Genomic DNA, 24,967 nt, shown 5'->3' with positions numbered 1-24,967 from the left:
ATCATTCTAATGTACTGATTTGTTGCTCAAGAAACAATTCTTGTCATTCTCTTATCATTGGATGCTGTTTTTCAAGATTCTTTGATTAATATAAAGTTAAAAAGAACTGCATTTAATTGTAATTTTTATTTGTAGCAGTGTAAAAGCTTTTACTGTTGTTTTTTGATCAATGTAATTTATCCTTGCTGAATAAAAATAGGAACTTCTTTAATAAATGAATAACCAAAACTTATGAATTCTAGTGTGGCTGTGCAAAATATAACCAAAGCCTTGATTGTGATTCATTTCAGTGAGATTTTATGCACCAATACAGATATTTTGCATATTGCTACAGGTCTTCAGTTGGAGGTCCAGTGTAACCTGTTAGTCAGGAGTATACTCAATACATTAACATTTTAGTTTGAATACATTACACCTCATATGTGACAGCCCTGGTTGACAGGTATGATTTTCAGTCCATGTTGTTTTGTGTGGATCTATGTCTCAGCATATCCGTCCATATTTTCAGTGAACTAAGAAATTATCCCCAGTGTTTTTTTTTTTTGTTCCTTTGTCACCCCTCTCATTTTCTCTCTTGTTTCTTTTTTTCTTGGACAGGGGGTCATAGCTAAAGTGAGACACATTTGACTGGCTGGGCCTTTGGCCATGATGGCCCCCACGTAAGCGAGGAGGGCGGGGCCTGTCATTACTCTGTTGCTGTCTAAAGAAGAGCGACCATCCCGAGATCACCTACCGCATCCGCCATGACAGCAACTTCACACTGCAAGCCATGGAGCCCACCCTGCCCATGCCCCCCACCGAGGAACTGGATGCCATGTTCTCTGAACTGGTGGTATGTGCTGTACCATGACCTCCATATGCTTCCCTTGTTTTATTTATTTAAAATAATCATTCATAAAATTCAAAAGATTGAAGCGAATTACAAAGGTGTTCACAGTGGGCTGTGTTTTACATTAATCTTGCATCGTAAAAGCATTCTAAGATGAAGTGAAATTACATGACTCAGCTGAACGCACAAGCACTCTTTAGGACTCTTCTTCATGAGCATTCTAGAGGATTTAGATTAGAGTGCCAGAGGGAATCGTGATGCATTCTGAAAATCTAAGAATCAATGCACGAATCGGATTCTGCATTGATTTATCGTCCCAGCCCTAATGGTAGGTGGATGGAAGGGTGGGTAGATTGATGGATAAGGAGATGGATCAATGGATAGATGGGTAGATATGTTGAAAGATTGGTAGAGGAATAGATGGCTGAGTGTGTGGATGGCTGGATGGATGATTAAGCTATATATGTAGGTGGATGGACGGATAGGTAGATAGAGACCTCATTGTAGTTTAACTTTAATTTGGTTTATGTGTTTTATTAAACTTTCTATTGAGGCTTGATTCTGTAGATCATTGGACACAAGCCACTTTGAAAGTCAAATCTGGTCTTTGGTTTTGTCAAACATTATATTGGTAGGCATGTTAAGGATAACTTATTAAAACAGTCTTTCATTCCATTATGGGTTATCTCCATTGCATTTTTTGCTAAGACAGAAAAATACAGAGTTCATATGGATGCAAGCCCACATGCCCAAAAATCACAAATCAAGCCTGTTAAGTGGTTTCATAAAAAAAAAAAAAAAAAAAATCCCATCAGAATAGTTAGAAAAATGCTTGTTCTTCAGTTGAGCACTGCTTTGCTCTACCATTCCTCCATTTGTGGAGTAAATCAGTGCTTATCTTGGACTCCATAATATGGGGAATCCAAGTATCCTCTACTAATGGTCCAGTAAAGAGTGTTAGACAGTGTATGTTCCCTCATTAGCTCTGCAGACTCATTGAGTAGGAGAATGTCTGTATGTCTCATGCCCACCAGCGCGTGACCAGCAGGCAATTGGCACAGATGGGCTCATGGATGACTTCCATGCGCCAGACTCCGTCCATACGCAGCCTGTCCCCTGCTGAGTCTTTGAGGATTCATAGTGAGCCATAGCTGAGGCATCAATCAGTGTCATGTTGACTTGATTAAACAGGAAAATGCTTCTAGCACGCTTTTGATTTTGTGTCTGTTTGGAGGGTGAGAAAGCAGTCCTCATGAAGTTGAAAGATAGCTGCTTCTATCTAAATGACTTTTAGTGAGTGTTGAGGATAGCAGAACAAAATCTCAGGTTCAGGGTTTTCCTGCAGAGACATAAACAGGTAGAAAGTATGAGATAACAGTCTGGACAAGATCAGATTTTGACCTGCCTGCTTCTGCAATAGATGTGGTGTCTGGATATGATGTTCTCTCTCCAGAATCTCTGCTTAATATACATGAGTACATACTAGTTGGATTATACGATTTGCCTGTATTTATCATTCTTTTTATCCTCATTATTTCCTTATGCAGCCTGTTAAAGTGGTCTCATGTGCCTTTCACATGATGTTAATAAACATGTGCCCAAACATCTGGACTGAATATGACCAACTCAGGCCAGAACTGCATCATGGGAATGTACGGAGGTCACAGGATTGTACAGGCATTAATTGATGGTTTACATGACTAAATGTTTTGTTGGCCATGAAGAAACAAGGACACTCTATCTCTCACATGATTGTGGGAAATTAACCCCCGCCTGAGGGTCAGTGATATCCAGAGGCTGATGCCAGAATTTAAGTCATGTTGGTTTTGTCAGGTCTTTTTGCTGACTGGATAGGATGCCTGTTTGTGTTGTCACTGCCAAATCGAATATCAGTTTGTTGTTTGTTTTTCATTAATTATTAATTAATTCATTTGTACATTTTACATTCCTTGTATATTTTTTGTCTATATCTCTCTGTCTGTCTCTGTCTAAATGTACGTATTTATGAATTTATTTAATACCTATTTTTTTATTTGCATAAATATAATACATATTCAGTACCACAATATTATTTTAGATTATATTACAAATAAGAAACCTAAAGTGTAAATTTAAGGCATTTAATGGTAATACAATGTGACAAAACATTTTTCCCTCCTTCTTCCACAGGATGAGCTGGATCTCACAGAAAACATAGAGAGGCCATGTTTGCCCTTCCTGCGAGAAGAAATGGCACATCTACTGTAGCAAGAAAAAGGTAAGAAATTAGAACTGGAAGAGACTAGGCAGGGACTCCCCGGCACGGATACGTTTTGCATTTTCTGAAAGATCTGAACATATAGCCTGGCATTGACCACACATAGCAGTTTCCTAAAACAACTCTGTTTCCTGTGGAGACATTTCATCTGACTTGACTGTAGAGTTTGAAACTGAACAGGTAAATGTATGAACACATCTCGGTCGTACTGTACATCCAAAAAAGGATCTAAAGTAAATGCTGCTGCTCTAACACAGGCTTGGCTTTGGGACAGAGAAGTGGTGTTGAGTGCAAGGGTTTATTTTCACAATACGTGTTATATGAGTCTGAGGAGTGAGAGGTAACAGAACCCAGGCTGCACTGGCACACTTTGTAAACCCTCATTTATAGGGAGCCCTTTACACCAGTGGAACTAAAGCGCAAACAACACAGCAGTGGTTTGGGGTTTCTCTACAGCAGCTGGAGTGCATGAGCAGTTACCTGGTCACAAGTCACGACCCACCAGGGGGGGCGCTCTTCAGCTGCTGACCTAGTGTCCTGTAAAAAAATAAAAATAAAAATAATTACTGTCAGTCATTATGATGTTAGGAATGAAGTTTATTCTCATTCATATATTAAAGCAAACATTTATGCTGATGTTCTGTGTGATGGATCAAGGCTTTGTAAGCTTATACACTGGTAGAGATGGACTTTCAGTTAAATTTCTGGCTAAAGAGGATAGTTCAGCTAAAAGTAACACCCTCATGTCCCTCCAAACATATGACTTTCGTTCTTTCATGGAACACAAAAGAAGATATACATTTTTTTAAATTGTATTTTTATTCATACAGTGAAATTCAGAGGGGTTTAGATTTCAATGTGTGTTCTTTTGTTTTCACCAGAAAAAAATACTTATGTTTTTTTTTGTCTGTCTTGTGGCCGTTTAATCTACTTCTATGGAAGGCAGTTTCCACCACAGGATAATTTTTATTTTAAAGGTTTGTGACTTGTTTCACAATTCTGACTTTTTTCTCACAATTGCAAATTTATTTCTCAAAATTCACACTTTTTTCATTTCAGAAAAAAAGTCTAAATTGTGAGATATAATCTTGCAATTCTTACTTTCTCGCAATTTTGACTTTTTACTGACAATTCCAAGTGTATTCTGACTTTATTTCTTGCATTTGCATCTTGCATTTATGAATTGAAATTGTGAGATACAAAATTGGGTCACAATTGGGAGATGTTAAAGAGCCAGCAAGATGAAAATTCTAAGCTTCCTATCACTGTTTATAAGTCCTGTACATTAGGTTTAAATCCATCCAAGGTTAAAAAACATTGTCATTTTGTCAAAATATCATTTTAAAATTACCTCAATTCTCAGAGATCCCAAACGGTACGCGCGAAGCTGTTCAAAAGATTCAGTTTCCTTAAACCCACCTTTCGGTAGCATACTGTGTTCTGATTGGTCAACTAACATAGTCAGGTTTGATTGGTTGTTCCGCACACACCTCCATGGTAAACTATGCGTTAGCATCTGTTTGGGGTGAATTATGTCTTATTCCTCTCATCGCGAAGCAAACAGTAAAATAAAAAACTTGAACAGTCTCGCTGCTTTCTTCTGTGTGGGTGTATTCAAGCCGCGCTTTTCAGTTTGAATCTGAATAGCGCGTTCAGCACGGGGGCGTGGTCACGAAGGGAGACATGAAAAACAGACATGGCGTTGTTTTCATATGGATTACTTTATCACAGAATATCTGTTTTCGGCAGCACTTGTTTAGTTTTAAAGTAGACATGTCAAGCTTTCTATAGATATCTCTCTCATGTCTCTTCGTTGAGTATTCACGGAGTTACACTTCATTTTAATGACGTGTTTGTACATGACGATCAGCACAAACAAAGGCTGCAGACAGCACACATACTGATAAGACGCTCGGGAGAAAAAACACACATAACTTCATAATCATACTTCGCGTTGTGATTCGGAGATGCTCGTTTTTCTAAATAAAGTTGGTAATGAACCATCTTTTATGGCCAAACGCTTTGAAAATCCCGCTGTACTCACCGAGATTAGAAAAGCAGTCATCAGTGAAATGTTGTGAACACAACAAAAGGGATTTGTTGTACTGCTCTGGTATAGTGGTGGAAATGAATTTTAGCCAATGGTTCTTCTGATCTTCATTATTGGCAGTGAAAATAAAACAAACGTCTCCTCAACATGATGCTCTCACACCAACCAGAGCGTCTGTGTGTGGGGGTGGGGCAGGTGAGAGTTCCGTTTCTCCAAGACGGTAGGCGGAGATTATTATGCAAAGTGTTCCTAGTGACGTACATAGAGATGGGCAAAAGATTTGAAATCTATAACGACTCGTTTCAGCGATTCAGAGTCGACTCCTTACTTTAGAAGCCAATAACTTTAAAATCGTGTACTTTTTGGTTTAATTACTTTGCACATTGTTTACACTGATGGACAGCTACATCATACACTGTAATACAGGTAATTTTTGATTTCCCATCTGTGTGGTTCTTTAAAACAATTTTGAGTGTAAATTAAAATTACAAGATATAAACTAACAATTCATGAAAAAAAATGTCAGAATTGTAAGAAGTTAACTCGACTTTATAACTTTAGGTTTATTCTAAATTGTCAATGAAAATTGTATTTTAATCTCTTTTTAGTAATGGCATTCTATTTACCCCAGTCAACATAGTACAAGTACTTAATAGTATAGATGAAACCAAAATGTTATTTTATCCAAACCCATTTCAAACAAGGTTCTCTTATTATATTATTGTTACCTTTATAGAACTCAAGAATACATCCATTCCAGACACGGAAGACTCTCTGATTTGAATTTCCAACATTTATTTTACCAACCAAACAAGCTAGAAGTACACACACATACATTTAAATAAAAAATAAATAAATAAATACAATTTATTAAAATAAAATAAATAAATAAGAAATCTGCAATTTTTCTCCCAAAGACGAACCCCGGCTGGCCAGTCACCGGTCTCCTTCTCTGTGTCAAGGCCGATTTATACTCGATGCGTCCGCAAGTTCGCTTGGGTTGAAAATATGACGTCATTGCGTGTTGCCGGAAGTTTGCTTTGAGGGAATTTTTTACATTCCACGTAGCTCCACATCCGAACATGCACAATTTCAGGGCGATTCTATCATGTCTGTGCTGACATTTGTGTGAAACAGAAGCAATTTAATGTAAATTCAAACTCCATTTTTTTTTGCGTTTTTTGGCTTCTTATTTGAAGTACGTTTGAATTTTATTGTATAAAATAGAATACGATTTAAATTAGATATTTATTATACACTATTTGCTTACAGTTGTCTTGTGTTTGATGTGAAATACAGCCAACAGTTTACGATTGTTTTAAGTTTGTACATAAGTTATAAATTCATCAACTCATTCATCACAAGACTTGTACTGGCAAATGACTTCTTCTCACCTGTGATTCCCGACGGTTTTAGAGGACAATTACTCCTGTCGTTTCAAAGAATAGTACAATGCCGAACATTTTGTTTTGTCTAGTTTTGGGTCAACGAAATTGAAGAGACATTTTAGAATAAGTTTTTATTTTGATAACCACATTTAGTCTCGTTTTAATTCGATCAACAATATTGCATTATACATCTAATTATAGTTCATCATTACATGACCCAGCAATTACGTTGCATCTCGTCTCATTTTTATCACATGATAAACTAACATGAGGTTAGTTGACAATCGACATTTAGTCATAATCTTCATTGACGAAAGCAACATATATAATATATAGTATAATAAGATCTTTCCCACCCTTCGTTTTGGTTTCAAGCTCATATTTTTTATTAATCTCTAAGTTAAATTGTTTAATTGCAAAATGTGGTTATAAAACAATTGTGACTTATTAAATAAGAATCTTGGAAACTTATCGGCTCATGTGGTGCCCAAACAACCCCAATTCCCAATTCCAGACTTACCCTGGCCAGCACAAGTCAATCTTAGCCTGAAAAGAGCAAGCAGCTGCTATATTATAGCCACTTGAGCATAGCACAAAAACACTGCTGGTATTGTTTCCCAACCCCAGTCTTTGTATTAAAAGTTTTTAAAGAATCAGTTACTGTGAGACTGAATTTTGGACTAATCTGTAGCATTTTAACCCTCTACCAGAGCATTTAACTCAACATTAGGAGTGGAGTAGTGCTGAAGCTCAGTGTCTTGTGTCTGATTTCAGGAAACAAGAAGCAATGTAAACAAGCTGTCAGCTGTGGACACTGGCACACTTAAAATATCTGTTCACAAGCACTTTTGGATTGCTGGATGCGAGTTTGTGGGAATTGCCAATAGTTAGATAAAGCTATGTTTTCACACATTGTGACTGTGGAAGTGCTTGAGAAACTAAACAGTACAAAGAGTTCTGTGACGGTGGGAGGACAGTTACGTGATGTTTGTGTGTCAAATGCTTGCAGTTTCAAATCTGAATTCTCCCAGTTTACTTTTGTGCTGTAAATAATTAATCAGCCTATGTTACTCTTATCTATCTATCTATCTATCTATCTGTCTATCTATCTGTCTATCTATCGTTCTATGGTTCTGTTGTTCTGTTGTTCTTTCTGTCTCTCATACTTTCTATTCATTGCTGTATCGTTCTTTCTATCTATCATTCTATTATTTTTCTATATAATTTTATTTATTGTCAATTTACCTACCTATCTATCTATATCTATTTATACATATCAAACATATTTGTTCTGTATAAATATTGTTTTAGAATAATTAGTCTTTGCATAACATTTTCAAGTGCATTTTCATTTTTTTTTTTTTTTTTGGTTAAACATTTCTACCAGTTTTTATATAAATGTGCGTGTTTATATGATTTCAGTATCCAGGCTAATCTTTCGTTTTTCCATAGGAACAGGAAGAGAATAAGGGGGCGACCAGCTGGCCTGAATTCTACATCGATCAGATCAATTCTATGGCTGCTGTAAGTATGACTAATAGACTAGACAGCAAATAATGAACACTGCCCTGACCACACTCATTTCCATCTTTACCCTAAGGGCAAAAAGTCTCTTAGTCAAGTGGGAGTCATTAAACTCACATATGTTGCCCTTGAGGAAGTTTTTGGGGATGTAGGTGTTTATCGAGTGGTAAACAATATAAATATTTCATAGGACAAAGAGCGCTGATGCTCTAAATTGGTGAAGCTATAAATTAATTCACATGTTATAGCACTCTTGTATATTTTTATATGTATTTAGAAAAAATTTATTACAATTTATACTAGTGTTAATTTTTTTCCAGTTTATATGCAATTAAATACTTTAACAATACTGGCAAACTTGGCAAATTTTGTTTCAGTCCATTTAATTGTTTACCTCTACGTTAAATATTACCTCCAGAGGAAGTCCCTGTTGGCCATGGAGAAGGAGGATGAGGAGGAGAGGAGTAAGACCATAGAGAGCTTGAAAACTGCTCTCCGCACACAGCCCATGAGGTACTGCCTTTAGCACACACACACACACACACACTCTAGGGGTCATTCCATGACAGTATAATTCTTTTTTGATTACTCTGATTGAGCACATTCCCTTGCACATGGCTGTGTGCAAATGGAGCGTCTCTCTTTCACTAAGTGCTTCATTAAATTTATAAGTGCATACAGTAATTTGTCTTTGCAGAGCATTAGATCTACTGCTGAATTTCTGTTTTCTTTTGAGTGATTCAGTTTTACTCTTCTTAGTAAAGTCTTTGCATCCATATAAATGAGTGCATCTCAAAATCTTTCTCCCTAAACAGAAATTTTGCATTTAAATGCTTTCAATTATTTAAAATATTATGTAAAAATGTTTATTCAGGTAAGATTATCTTACCTGAGTAGAAATGTCTTTTCATCTGCTTGGCCCTGACCACTTTGGTGCCCCTCAAGGTTTGTGACACGCTTCATAGATCAAGATGGACTGACGTGCATCTTGAACTTCCTGAAAACGATGGACTACGAGACCACCGAATCTCAGATCCACACCTCGCTGATCGGCTGCATTAAAGCCCTGATGAACAACTCTCAGGGACGTGCCCATGTGCTCGCTCATTCAGAAAGCATCAACATCATCGCTCAGAGCTTGGCCACCGAGAACATCAAGACCAAAGTGGCTGTTCTGGAGATCATGGGTGCTGTTTGTTTGGTGCCCGGAGGACACAAGAAAATCCTGGAAGCCATGTTGCACTATCAGAAGTTCGCCTGGGAACGTACGCGATTTCAGGTGGGCAGAAAATTCAAGACTTGATGGGCCACATTGGGCCTCATTCTTTAAACGTAAATCATTCATGAAACCAATTGTCCATAAATTGTTCCTTTAAATTGAGTGCAACGATTTACACAAAAAAATTCATTCTGTTTTTGTATCACAAATAAGGCAATTGAGACTTATGATTTAAATATTAAGAAGATTTTCCTCCTTTGTTGTTCTCATTCGTTCTCCCCATCTTCTCGGTTTTCACGTAGACCCTTCTAAATGACTTGGACAAGAGTACGGGCCGCTACAGAGATGAGGTGAGCCTCAAGACAGCAATCATGTCCTTCATCAACGCGGTCCTCAGTCAAGGAGCAGGCGAGGTAAGTGCTACTTTCTCTACATCTGCATCTCATTAGATTCAAATCATCCAAGAGTTTCTCCATGACTTCCAACGTTTCATTTACAGACCAGTTTGGAGTTCAGGATTCATTTGCGGTATGAATTTCTAATGCTGGGCATCCAACCAGTGATTGATAAATTACGGTCCCATGAAAACTCCACGTTAGATCGGTAAGTGCTGTATTTTGAGACATCATCCTTAAGTGCTTGGCCGGGTTTTGTTGAGCTTAACATGCATTCGTCTTTTATTACTCTTCAGGCATTTGGACTTCTTTGAGATGCTGCGGAATGAAGATGAATTAGCCCTCGCCAAGCGGTTTGAAAATGTACACTTGCTGTCTTAATTTGCTTCTAAATACAGAGTTTTTTTTTTCAGTAGTGATTTCATTGTCTGTTTGCTTGGTTCAGGTTCATATAGACACTAAAAGTGCTACTCAGGTGTTTGAGCTCATCCGGAAGAGGATAAACCACACAGACGCCTTTCCACACTTTATATCCGTCTTACAGCACTGTCTTCATATGCCTTGTGAGTGATGACACTTCCCCTGACACCTCCATAACAGTGTGAACAAACAGACGTCATAATATTACCTCATCAGAACTAGAGCCACTAAAGAATTAAAAACAATACATGTAAATAAAACACGGCACTACAGTAATACTATGTGTTTTGGACATCTTCAATGTTTTTTATTTCCTTGTGCCATGGTAATACCTTTTTATTTAAATTCTTTTGTAACAAATACCATTTTTAGTGAAAAATTAATTGTTGTAAATTAATTTTAGTCAACATTAAATTTCATTGTACATTTAACATTTGAAAGTTTAGGTTCAGTAAGATATTTTTTATTTATTATTCAGAAACAATCCATTAAATTGATAACAGTAAAGACATGTATACAAAATATTTATATTTCAAATAAATGCAGTTCTTTTAAACTTTGTTTATCAATGAATCTTGAAAAAAATAGTTTTCAGAAAAATATTAAGTAATTAAACTATTTTCACCATTGATAAAAATACGATTGTTTTGAGCACCAATTCAGCATATTATAATGATTTGTGAAAGATCATATGACACTGAAGACTTGAGTAATGATGCTGAAAATTCAGGTTTACCATAGTATATTTTAAATTACATTTTATAATATAATTAAAATTATATTATATTATATTATATATTATATTATTTATATTATATTATATTATATTATATATATTATATTATATTATAATGATATTCTACAATATTTTTTATCAAATAAATGCAGCTTTGGTGAGCATGAGTGATTTCTATCAAAAACTATATATATATATATATTTTATGGCATGCATTATATCAATCATTATAGTGAACATTTTGTATGTTTGGAAGTGTTTACCATCATCTTTGCTCTTTGCTCAGACAAAAGAAATGGAAATACTGTGCAGTACTGGCTCCTCCTCGATCGAATTGTCCAGCAGATTGTCCTACAGAACGACAAGGGTCATGACCCGGATGTGGCTCCCCTTGAGAACTTCGACGTGAAGAACGTAGTGCGAATGTGAGTGAGAGATTAGACCAGCTTGTGTCATAACATTTAACAAAAGTGTCCCCTGTTGTCCTCATTTCTTCACAGTTATTAATATCCTGAGCTTTTAATACTCTCCAAAACTGTCTGTCATTTCATTTTTTATTTATTTAAGTAATTTAGCTCCGAAAAATATAATCCCAAATCCATAATCCAGATCCAAAGTCACCAAGCAACCCATTCACCTGTGTCTAATCACATTTTAGGAAAGCACCAGACCGTAGATTTAATTGTTTTATGTTTGGAAACCAAGACCCATGCAGAATAGGATTGAACATGACAATCGCAGAACTGTGTGTACAGACTGAAGGTTGCTTCCTTTTGGTGTTACAAGAGTTAAAATAAACACATCTTTGTGTCATTTTTCTGTATGGGATTAATTAGAACTGAGACACAACTTCACTCTAGTTCAAACAAAGCTTAGAGACGGTCTGAGACAGTTTCAGTCAAATAAAAACAAATATGCAGAATGCATATGGAAAACATTTGGTGGTTTGATCAAAAGTTATAGAGCTGAATTTTGACTCTCATATTAAGGCGACAGGGCTATCTCTGATCGCTTAACGGTTTGCACCGAGGTTCCATGGTTTCCTGCTGGTCCTACCCGACTAATATTAAGTCATCTATGTGTTTTTTTTTTTTTTATGAAGTATGGGTTTTGTGGTTTAGGGACACATAGAAAATGATAGTTCACCCAAAAATGAAAATAGTGATCTTTTACTCTGTCCAATGTTGTTCCAAAACTGTATGACTTTGTTGTGAGGAACACACATTTTTCCTTTTTGTTTTCTGCTGAAAAATTAAGTCATAGAAGTTTTTTTTTTTTTTTTATACTAATGAAGCACCTAATACTGTTCTCCTGTTTGATTTTACAGGTTGGTAAACGAGAACGAAGTAAAACAATGGAAAGAGCAAGCGGAAAAAATGAGAAAAGGTACATGACCCCTCTATGAGCCGTATATTGATTTAAGTGACTGTTTACTCTCAGGAGGCCTTGAATGTGTTTACATGTGCCCTTCATCAGCATGGGAATCAGCGATGACATTGCTGCTGTTGTCAAATACTCAACCGTTTGTGCATTTTGATTTCAACTTTTTTCTTTGTTTTCTCTGGCTTGAATCTTAGAACATAATGAACTTCAGCAGAAGCTGGAAAAGAAAGAAAGGGAGTGTGATGCAAAAGCCCAAGAGAAAGAAGAAATGATGCAAACTCTCAATAAGATGAAAGAGAAGCTGGAAAAGGAAAGCAGCGAACATAAACATGTTAAGCAGCAAGTTGCTGACCTTTCTGCCCAGTTACACGAGATGAGTAATGTATGTTACATATGCACAATGTGCCTCTTTCAAAACCCAGTGAATTGTTTTCTGTCTACAGCAACCTAACTGAAATGAAAACTCAGAAGTGATAAGTGATTGAACTAGTATGAGCACTCCGCTCCTTGCCGGAAAAAAAGAAGCTTAAAACAGCCTATGATAGTTAGCTAGTCTGTTTTTTAGCTTCTTAGTTGGCTGATCTGTCATAAAAGAAAACCAGATAATACAGCGTAACCCTAGCTTGGCAAGTCCGGGTGATCAGACCATCTTGTGTGTGTGTATATATATATATATATATATATATTTCATAATGCTGTAATACTGGGAAATATCACATTCAAAATAATAATGGTAGTTCCAGTAGTGCTTGTTTGTTTGTGGCAGCATAATTGAATCAGCCTAGTGTGAAGTCTGCGAACTCGTTGTCAAAAGGGGTTTGGAACAGACCAAAATGTGGTTTCCATTGTTTTTGCTTCACACTTTTGCCTCACATTCCTATTGTGTCTTGTTTTTTTGTTATTTTTAGAGGACAACTGTCCCAGGAGGCCCCCCACTCGTCCCGTTGGCCCCTGGTAGCATCCCACCTCCACCACCAGGTCTGGCTAGCATTCCTCCTCCACCACCTCCAGGTGGAGCACCACCGCCACCGCCCCCTCCCCCAGGCGGACCACCACCTCCCCCAGGCCTGCCCGGCTTTGGTGCTCCTCCTCTGCCTGGAGGACTTCTGGGCTCCATGCTGAAGAAAAAGAACATCCCTCAGCCGTCCAATCCACTCAAGTCTTTCAACTGGACCAAACTCAGTGAAGTGAGTTTGTACAGTTTATTAGGAGCCATTGGCCATTTTTTTTTTTTTTTTTTACCATTGTAAGATATGAAGCAGAACAGTAAAACTATAGCAGCAAAAATGTTGTAAAAGATACCAATGTTTAATAAATAATTATTTTTGATAAATATTAATAATCAAAATAATTCTTACACACACATATATATATATATATATATATACATATGTTTTATAAACCTTTATTTTTTATTATAATTAACCTGCAATTTGATGAATTAAAAGTTTTTAAAGCATTTTTATTCTATTCAATTACATTTATATTTTTAACTGTAGTGTATTCATATTATTCACTATTCATCTCTGTATCGCAGAATAAACTGGAAGGGACCGTGTGGCTGGACCTGGACGACATCAACGTTTTCAAACAATTGGACTTGGAGGACATTGAGAAAACATTCTCTGCTTACCAGAGACAGCAGGTGACTTATTAGTAACGTATAGGAATGATGAGAATTCTCGCATGTCTGCTTCTTTATTCTAAACATCTCACACATTTTTCCAAATTTATTCTATGAGTAATTCTGCAGTATCCGACAGTTTCTATCCATCCCTCTGCATTCTATCGCTGTTTTTACCTGCATGATGTTTACTCCTTCCCTTTTATATATTTCCTGATCTAACTAACTTTCCTGCTTACTGCTTGCCATTAAGGACTTTCTGTTGAATAACTTTAGACAGGTAAGTGGTCTTTGGACCTTTTTAGTTTGGTGATGATACCAAGGTACTGCCATGTTTTTCAGACATGTTGGTATTCTTTGAAGTACATTGTTGCAGTGCCATATGAATGGGTGAATCTCACAAATAAATGTCTTGTTCTCATTTCACCCTAAAATCAAATAGTAAGTATCATATTCAATAAGTACCTTGGTATGTATCAAAGAACCATCTACTGATACTAGCACAGTACCATGGTACCAGCATTGTACTTTTTATGTAATCACCAAATTGTTGCCTATTGTAGCATAGCTTAAAACACAATGAACCAAATGACCTATTTCAGTTTATTAGCGTACATTTCAAGATGCCTCTGTTCATAATTAGCCAAGTTGGTTACGAGGCATGCAGTTGGTTTGCATGCATCTGGAGTTTATGCTAAGTTGAAGGAGACAGATTTCTACCAGCTAAAAAACAAATATCCCCCTGTTCTTGGACAGATTCCCTTCCACTCATTTCTCCCTCTTCCTCGTCCAAATAAAGCCCGGCGTGACATTGTCTAAACACGCAATTTCTTGCTGTCTGCTTCGCAGCTGGCACTAAAGAGGAAAAGATGAAGATTTTCAGCCTCAGTTGTGGATGTCTGGTTGTGTCATGAGCATGTTGTCCTCTGTTTGAAAAATGACTCTGTTTGGATTTGACATTTTAGACGTAGGTTTCATGATGTTTTCACATTGGGTCCAAATCAGCATTTGATTGTTTCTCATGAATGTGATTCTGCTTTTTAAACTGTTATGATGTTCTGAACCTGCAAAAGTTTTAGTTTTTAACTATCAGACCTGACAATTACCCCAACTTCTTGGACCATTTCACAAACCTCAAGTGTGAAATCAACATTAGCTTGCTCTCTCATAGTTTTTGCTCCTCATTTTAATGCGATATTGACCTTCAATGCATTCTTTGCAGAAAGAATCAGAGGATGACACTGTCACTTCTAAAAAGGTCCGAGAATTGTCTGTCGTCGATGGACGGCGTGCACAAAACTGCAACATCCTTCTCTCCAAGTGAGTCTGTAGCTTGGAACCCACAGCCACCATCTTTGACCATTTAAGATTCATTCACAGTAATAAACCTTTGCTGCATGACTCAATTTAGAACAATTCTTTGTTTACTTAAGCCATTTTGTTAATGGTTGACGATGTGTTTAAAACACAATTGCAGCCAAGCGTTTTATTCATGAGACGATCCCAGCCAGGATTTTTTTCCTGTTGCATCACACATCGCCATAGCAGTGGCAATAAACAGAGATGTCTGTGATCTCTCCCATAGACTCACTGTGTGTGTTTGATTCAATTGCACAGCTGTTAATAAAGCCTGGAATTCAGCAAGTTTAAACATTTACTGCACCAAAGATCATTAGTTCAGTTATTTCAAAACTTCATGTTTTTTGTGCATACTGTATGTATTTATTTATTTAGGTTTTACTCATTTATTGATTTATTTTGGTTTTACGTATTTGGTTTATTATTATTTTACATTTGCTTTTATTTTTGGTTTATTAATTAATTGTATTTATTATTATTTATTTTTAAAATTTATTTATGTCATCTCTTTTAGAGCTAAGTACAATCAGATATCAAAATGGCGAATCTCAAGATAATTGTCATATCTCCCCAAAATCTAAAGAACCAAAAAAGATATGGAAGTATGACCAGGGTATTTCTTTGTTCTATTCACTCAAATCTTCATTTTGCAGATTAAAACTCTCCAACGAGGAGATCAAGAGAGCATTACTGACCATGGATGAGCAAGAAGACCTACCCAAGGATATGCTGGAGCAGGTGAGATGCATCACCACATACTCCATCACTTAGCTCACACTTTGACTCATAACTCCGGGTGGCTTATGTCCAAAACAAACCTGTTTTACTGCACTGGATTGACGTCAAACATTTCAGAACTGTGATTAGCTGATACAGCGTCTGCACAGGGCTCTGGTTTAATTACGTAAGCCTGACAGTCCAAGCCAGCATGCAAATATTGTTTTGCAGAAGCAGTTTTGACAAGACACCTTGCACTTTTGTCATTCTGATTGATGGTGATATATCTGCTGTACTTTGCAAAAATATAAAACATACCAAAAACTTTTGATAGTGTACCAGCTTTTCACATGCCTGAATAACGTCTGTTGTGTGTATCCTGCGAGTGAAGCACACTAGTGGCTTTTTGTAATTAAAACCTGATCTAGCCATGTAACTTTATTGGTAATAAAATGCAGCTTTGTATACCTCATCCTGTTTAAACCTTAAAGCAAATCACCAAATAAGAGCAGCAAGTTGTAACATTTTCCAAATGGACTCCAAAAGCAATATAATGACAATCAGGTTTTATTAGTCTTCTGATTGCTGTTGTTTTAATCTTAACAGCAATCAAACAGTTACTGTAGTGTGACGAGTATATGTGAACCCTTAATGTGTTTTATGGGGCCACATTCCCTTAGCATTGCCTAAAAGTATTAGAATGTGCTTAATTGTAATTTTTTTTCATTTATCTTTACAGTTTATTTTATGAGTAAACAGGCTATTTCGTTTCTGTACCTTTAAGACTTTACTTTAAAAACGATTTCTGATTGGTTGGCCCAATTTAGTCACGAGTATGCTTGCTTTCTTCCCTTGCAGCTGTTAAAGTTCGTGCCAGAAAAAAGTGATGTGGACCTTCTGGAGGAACACAAACATGAGCTGGAGCGGATGGCGAAGGCGGATCGCTTCCTTTATGAGATGAGCAGGTAGAGATTAATTTAGGTCATGAAAAGCCACTTAGTATTTGGACATAATAAATAGAGATAATGTTCATCAGACTGGACAGAGCCATCAAAACACACTATATCTTCTAAATGGTGTGTCTGCACAAAAGCTCAAGGTGGTGTAGAGGTCAGTATGTGGAAAGGAAACCGTTTAACAGAATGACGTTCTTATCTCGGTCTGGCTAGTCTCATGCTATAAATCATGACTTCAGTTACCAAATTTGGTTTTCCTCAGTTTGGCATGAAGCCTGAAATTGTCTGAAACAGGGCTGGAAACATGTCGTCATTTTTTTTTTTTTTTTGACCTCTTCATTGTACATTGTCATTAACCTCTGGAATGTCAGCCAACAAAGACATAAATATTAAAGCAATGACGTAATGGCAGCTTTATTAATAAAAAAAAATAAACAAGTTGCAGGTGTTATTGGACTATTTTTTTATTATTTGAATATGGTGAACAGGACTCGTGTCTCATGAACAGGCATGCTTTAACAAAACAATGAAAAACCACAGAAACATATTTGGCTGTTAATGTTCCAGATGTTTTGTAGCAATGCATTATGGGTACACCCCTTGTTAGATTTCTTTCAAGATCTGTTATATATTCTACTTTACTATAAATCAATTTTTATATGTATTATTATTTTATATAAATGACTAGTCCGTCACTTAAACATTTTTAATCCTTATTTTGACTATTTTCACCAATTTATAATCAAATGTACTTCAAATACAAAACTTATTTAAATAGAAATCTATACGTTTTAAGATCATGCGAAACTTAAGTTCAACAAAATGTGTCCATAAATTTATATTATAATGTAAATGAGATATTATTATATATGGGGTTTCATTTCAATTCTCCTTTTAAACCACAGAATCAACCACTACCAGCAAAGAATGCAGTCTCTATACTTCAAAAAGAAGTTTGCAGAAAGAATAGCAGAAATCAAGCCGAAAGTGGAAGGTAAATCCTGGCATATATGATCTACAGTAATGTTCTCAATTATGTGAAATAATGCAAGGTGTAGGCATAATTTAAACAAAAAATTCTCTCTCAGCTCTCAGTAAAGCCTCTAAAGAGGTTCTTCAGAGCAGGAATCTTCGACAGCTTCTGGAGGTGGTGCTGGCCTTCGGCAACTACATGAACAAAGGCCAGAGGGGCAATGCCTTTGGCTTCAAAGTGTCCTCTCTAAACAAGATCGCTGACACCAAGTCCAGCATTGACAAGTAAACACAGGGCTTTGGTTTGTATGAGTACTGAATATTAAACTCCTACCAGCCATGCAGTTACACAAGCTGTGCGTGTGTCAACAGGAACGTCACTCTCCTGCACTACCTGATCACTATTCTTGAGCAGAAGTACCCTAAAGTCAGCCTGATTCATGAGGATCTGCACGACATCCCAGAAGCAGCCAAAGTCAAGTAAGCAACTAAAACGATCAACTATTGCACCCAATAATAAAAGCAAATATCGGTCCTGGAACAACATTTTTAAAGGATTTTCCAGGTTAGTACAAGTTAAGCTTAATCGATGCCACTTTGTGGCATAATTTTGATTAGCACAAAAATTTATTTATACTGGTCCCTCACTTTCTTGAAACAAAGCAACATTTTGGCTTACAGTGAGAAGCTTAAAATAGAAGTGAAAGAGGTCATTCTGTACATGTTGAAATACTCTCTCAATCGTATGCCAACAAGACAATATGCAAATTACCATGATTTTAATATGAAACATTAATCTACTGTCCTTTTATATGTGAAGTTATATCAAAGCTGTAAAGCTCAAATAATTCATAGGTTTTAACAGAAGAATTAATAAAAGTGCTTTTATAAAATCATAAGCATTATGTTTTTGCTTATAAAATCTTCTAAAAATAATTGCTGTTACCTCAATGTAATGAGTTGCATTTTATTTTATTTTTATTTTATTTTTTTCAAATTTATTTTTTTATTTTCAGTTTTAATTCAGCAAGACACATTAAATTGTTAAAGGCAATTATATAAAAGACATATATTATGTTTAAAAAAAAAAACATTTCTGAAGGATCATGTGAAATTTTTACAAAATATATCAAAACAGAACTTTTTACAGTTATTATAATATTTCACAATATTACTTTTTTTTTACTGTATTTTTCTTCAAATAAATGCAGGCTTTGTAAGCATGTCCTAAAAACCGTGACTGTGTATTGAACCCGGAATATTCCTTTAACAGCCAGATGTTAAATCAGATGTTAGGGGTACGGTTAGTGCTGAGAGCTTGAACAGAGCTTTAAGCCCATCATTTCTCATCTCATTTTAGGGGTAGTTTATAGTTCGGGTGGGGTTAGAACATGAGCAAAATGTTAGACAGGAATGTTGTTCCAGCACCAACAAAAGTTGTTGATCCAGGAACGAGTCCTATTTGGCTAAACCACTGTCACTGTGTGAAGATACTGTTTGATGTGAAATGAGATTAAAGGATCCGCAAATTGTCCAGTGAAACTTAATCTCTCATTATCTCTCCCTCCAACTTATTTTTCTTCCTTTTTTCCCAGCATGACTGAACTGGAGAAAGACATTAACAATCTGCGCACTGGCCTAAAAAGCGTGGAGACGGTAAGCACCATTCTCATTTCGTCTACAATTACAAGCTTTACAGCTTATGAGGTCATCCAGTCACACAAATGTATCTATTTATAGAACAGCCATGCAACATCATTGGCTAAAACATAATTTATGATTACAACTCTTTAAAACTTCATAACTGAGATTTGAAGGTTGAAGGCCTTGCTAGATTGCTAAGGTGTTTTCTTGGGATGAATCGGCATTCACTCTAAATATCTGGTATTTAAGTCATTGCATTACTTGTGTCTCGATAGCAGCCTGTCTGTTTCTCTCTCTACAGGAGCTGGAGTACCAGAAGAGTCAGCCTCAGACCAACGGTGATAAGTTTGTGTCTGTTGTGAGTCAGTTCATCACTGTGGCTGGTTTCAGTTTCTCTGAAGTTGAAGACTCTCTTCAGGACGCCAAGGATTTGGTAAGAACGAAAGTGCACCACAGTTCACTGAGCCTGAGAAGCTAATAGATGTTAAAGGTTTACGAGAGGTTTGAGCATAGTGAGGCCTGTCACTCTATCTGGCTGCTTAAATATGAGAGCTCCGCTGCAGCTTTGAAGTCACCGTTAAACATCTGAAATGGCAGATTTTTTCGCTCCATGCTGGCAAACCTAGCTAGGCCTTGTAGAAGTTAAATCACTGCTTTCGCTAGAGTTTATTGGGCTTCTGTCTTTGTGGACATTGGAACTGCTGGAAACATGGACCGTAATCTTTAACTGCAGTAGGCTGCAGATCAGTTTCAAAGGCAGGTTCTTACAGTCTAATCCTGCTCATGAAGCTGCTCATGGGATGGATTTGATGCTACCGCAGCGGTTGAGTTTTATGTTGGGATCTAGCTGCTTTTCTAAAGGGTTGGCAAAGGTGCAGATGAAGCTTTGATCTTAGTTCGAAATGTGAGGGCCTGAAGTTGTCTCACATTGCAATACATTCATACACTACTGTAAAAATGCTGGGGTCAGTATGTTTTTTTTTAAAGGAAATTAATACTTTTATTCAACAAGGATGCATTAAATTGATCAAAAGTGACATTGAAGGGTGATTTGTATTTCAAATAAATTCTGTTCTTTTGAACTCTGTATTCATCAAAGAATCCTGGGGGAAAATGTATCTCAGTTTTTTCAAAAATGTTAAGCAGAACACCACTGATAATAATAAGAAATGTTTACTGAGCAGCAAATCGGCATATTAGAATGATTTCTGAAGGATCATGTAACACTGGAGTAATGGCGGAAAAATTCTGCTTTCCATCAGAGGAATAAATTATAATTATAATAAAAATGTTTTAGTTATTTCATTATTTCATTAAAAATCTAAAATTGTAGTTATTTCATTATAATACTTTTACTGATTTTTGATCAAATAAATGCATCATGAATATAAAATGTTTTGTTTGAAACCATGAAAAAAAAAGAAGAAACGTATTCCAAGCCTTTAAACAGTAAGTAAGGAGATCAGATCACTAATACACTCGAGCAGCCTGGAGTTTATTATGAACCAATCGAACCAAGTTCAAGGACTGAAGAATTCCCTCGTAAAATAATGATTACATGACATAAAGAATCTCCTTCCTTAATGTCTTTGTCTTTCATTCTACACAGTTTGAGAAGGCCGTGAAGCACTTTGGTGAGGACGCCACACGCATGCAGCCCGATGAGTTCTTTGGCATCTTTGATCAGTTCCTACAGGCCTTCAGTGAAGCTAAACAGGACAATGAGAAGATGCAACGACGCAAGGAGGAGGAAGAGCGCAGGGCTCGCATGGACGCGCAGGTAATGTATCAACAAGCATGCACTGTGTCCATCCCAAACACATGCACATGCAAGATCCTCTCTAAAGGTGTTGTACTAACACCCTAAACAAAAATCTATCAATTCTGTATGCTGCATTCTGTACTATTGTAAATTTGGGTTCAGTAAAATTTAACAGTGTTTTTGTTTTGAAAGAAGTCTGTTATGCTTAACAAGGCTACATATATTTGACCAAAAACTTTTATTACAATTGAAATATATTTTTCTAAAATATATATTGTAAGAAATTCAGAAATTTTCAGAAATATATATTGTAAAATGTAATTTATTCCTGTATTGCAAAGCTGAATTTTCAGCATCATTACTCCAGTCTTCAGTGTGACATCATCTTTCAGAAATCATACTAATATACTGATTTTATTTTTTTTATAAATAATTTGTCGTATTTACGCTCCTGTGATTTAACAGTAAAAATCCTTGTCATTCAGAAAAGTGAGAATACATCAAAATAAAAACATGCAATAAATTAAGGAGAGGGGGGTTATAAAGAAAATAAAAATCTTTCTATGTACACTGTGTAGTATGCAGTAGGCAGTGCTTTACCATTCCATTGGACAAATTAAACACCTCCATGCAACACAATGAACAGGTAAAAAATTTACATATACAAATATGTCTGTGAACAGCTCAAGGAACAACGTGAGAAGGAAAGAAAAGCCCGGAAAGCCAAAGAGAACTGTGAGGAGGATGGAGAATTCGACGACCTGGTGTCTGCACTCCGATCCGGAGAGGTGTTCGACAAAGACCTATCGAAGATGAAACACAACCGCAAACGTCCCGTCAAACAGAGCGCAGAGAGCAGCAGAGAGAGGCCCATCACCAAACTCAACTTCTGAGGAAGCCGAGTGAGTGAGTGAGTGAGTGAGTGAGTGCTGCCAACTGTTGGTAGAGCCGAGACGTTACACCTGCGTGCACAAGCTCTACCTCTGTTCAGAACTGGAGAGGATATCCAGGCCCTGTTTCGTGCTGACTGCCAAAATACTTCTTAAAGATTTCTAGTCTTTTCTAAACCTGTAAATCAGATGTGACCGTGTTTGTGTTGAAGACGACAGGAGTCAACACAGAAAGAATGAGCAGAAAGGGCTACAAACTGAAATGCAGAAACACCCATTTCCACCGTTTTTCCTGCCTGGCCATAAACCCCATTTATATCTGTCTGTTCAGATACTGCATACATTTTTGTTGAGTTATTGTTGGTGTACAACGTGTACTATCAAGAACAGGCCTTGTTTTGCAATATGTGGTGTGCTAAACACTAAATGTCAGTGTTTTGGAAGCAGAAGTGATTTTTGTTGAATTGTGGGACGCAAGTAATAACCAGTGATACTTGTATTTCATTGGATGATGAGATTGATGTGTTTATAATGAGTATTTCCTTTTGTTACATTTGTAACTCGAGCACAAGCGATTGTTTATTAATAAACTGTCCATTCCAGACCTGTTAAAGCACAATGCACCGTTTAAAATCCAGAAAACAACCTTTTGTATAAAACGTTATTGAAGTTAAACTGTTTATTATAAATCTCCAGATGCCATGTATTAAATGTACTGACAGGAAGTTTAGTGGAAAAGTAAAATATGCTGAGGTCAAACTTTGATTGCAAATATATTTTTAGAAGACGACAGAAGGACAGTTACCAAAAAGAACATTCATTAAAAAAAACTGTGGATGCAAAACCTGCCGTGCATGTATATTCTTGTAATTTCTTTTGTTTGTGTTTAAGGTTGTATATATGTACATATACCCATTGTTAACTCTTCTGACCAAGGCTTTTTTCTTAGCCCTTGACACTACTACTATTATGTGCTAATAGTATTTTTCCTGTTGATCGGATGCCATTAAATCTAGTTCTTTGTAATATTGTATTACTTTGTAATAGTTTCTTCTGTTGCCAGGATTTTTTTTGTTTTCTTTATTTAAGAATTCATCTGGATGTGAGATATGTAATCAATAAATAAACCCTGAGGGTCATTGCATTGGCGTTTGACTGCTAACTTGTCTTCAGTTTCATTACCTGAAATTTTTTTTGATTTGCAAGAAGATTTAGGGTTAAGAAGGTGCTTCATAGTCATAATTACCCTTAAAACTGAATTATCAAAGAGTGATTTGTGAATAGTAATAAAACATAAAGCCAAAAATGGATTAAAACATATTCAAACTTTTATTTCAGGCAAACTGCTTTCAAAGACAACGTATGGCAATGTTTATTTCATAGCTTGTCTGAAAACTTAAATGTAGTTGATATATATATATATTTTTAAATGAGTAATTTTTGTATTTGAATATGAAAATGCATCTCTCTCCTATTACTGAAACCAACCAGGTTTAAAAAAATGAATACGTCTCTTTTATGCCTGCTTATACGGTTTCTAAAATGAATCTGTTCCAAGGAAGGTTTGGCATATCAAAAACCCTGTGCTTTTGTTCGATTGGATTATCAACACAATATACCTCTCTAGATCTCTAAGGCTGGTCTTCTACTGATATAAATACTGATGAACATTTGCAGAAAAAGTCAATCCAAACTGATTTTTATAAAATATAAAAGACTAAAAAGCACAGATATCTAGAAACATGAATGGTGGTTTAACCCATCACATCAAACTAATAAAGGGCAGTCTGATGCTACAGTCATATAAATTCAGAATTTGATCCATTCATGCTCCAAAGTGTAGGCCTGAAATATAGAAAAATGTATAGAAATTGTTCCAAGTAGTTAAATACTGACATTAATTTCTGTATTCTGTAAACCATGCTACAGTACATCCAACAGTTAAGGCGCTTTGTTGGTTGTATTTGTTACATGTTTTATGTTGATCTTCCAAAATCTGATAGAAAATATATTGGATTCCCCTCAAAAATATGATCAATTATTTGTCAGAAATGTATGCTGTTTAGAACATTATACCCCATTCCTATTTTATTTGATGTTTTCTGTAAATGTAGTTGGATTTTGAGGTCTTTTTATTACAGTATAGCAGTTATATGTTTCTGAATGCCTGTGTTTTCAAACTGAAGTGTGTAGGGTGTAAACCTAAAAGCAAAGACAATTCACAATGAAAAGAAAAAGTTCTAGCCCTATTTCTTAAATTACCGATTGTTCAATTAAAGAGTAATAAAATCTTCTCAAATCAGTAAGTTTCACTGTTAATATTCCTGGACAGCATTAACACCCCAGAACAGATGATGAACAGCATGAATATGGTTTGGTGAGAGATTTCTGTAAACCCTCAGGTTCATTCACAGTGTTGTAAAGCATTTGCTTTAGGCTCAAGAGTGACTTTCATCTTGGCACTTCACACACACATAGACACACACAAGTCTACACACTTTATCTGCTGATTCATTACACTAATGAACTCATGCTTGGAGAGTTCGGTTTCAAATATAGGTTGATGATATCAAAAGATTACATAAATATTTAATCTAATGCATGATAACGCATCTTAAATTCATTTACATTCACACTTTGACATTTTTACTTATAGGCTTGTTTAAAGCTGAAGAATGTAATGTTTTAACAGTGTAAGGAGCGAGCCTAATCCTACAGCCATGGCCAAAAGTTTTGAGAATGACACAAATATTAATTTTCACAAAGTCTGCTGCTGCTTTAGTGCTTTTTTCGATTTTTTTTGTCTAATGTTATTATGGTATATTGAAGTTTAATTACAAAA

The 24,967-nt window shown here is 36.1% G+C and overlaps 1 pseudogene; it reads left to right on the top strand.

Annotated features, from left to right (window-relative positions):
- The first annotated feature begins 655 nt into the window (after nt 1-655).
- On the top strand, nt 656-23,274 carry LOC113060308 (disheveled-associated activator of morphogenesis 1-like; annotated as a pseudogene).
- Nucleotides 23,275-24,967: the final 1,693 nt, after the last annotated feature.

This window comes from Carassius auratus, chromosome 42, assembly GCF_003368295.1.
Source record: "Carassius auratus strain Wakin chromosome 42, ASM336829v1, whole genome shotgun sequence".
Taxonomy (NCBI): domain Eukaryota; kingdom Metazoa; phylum Chordata; class Actinopteri; order Cypriniformes; family Cyprinidae; genus Carassius; species Carassius auratus.
This window is presented reverse-complemented; position numbering and strand designations above follow the sequence as displayed.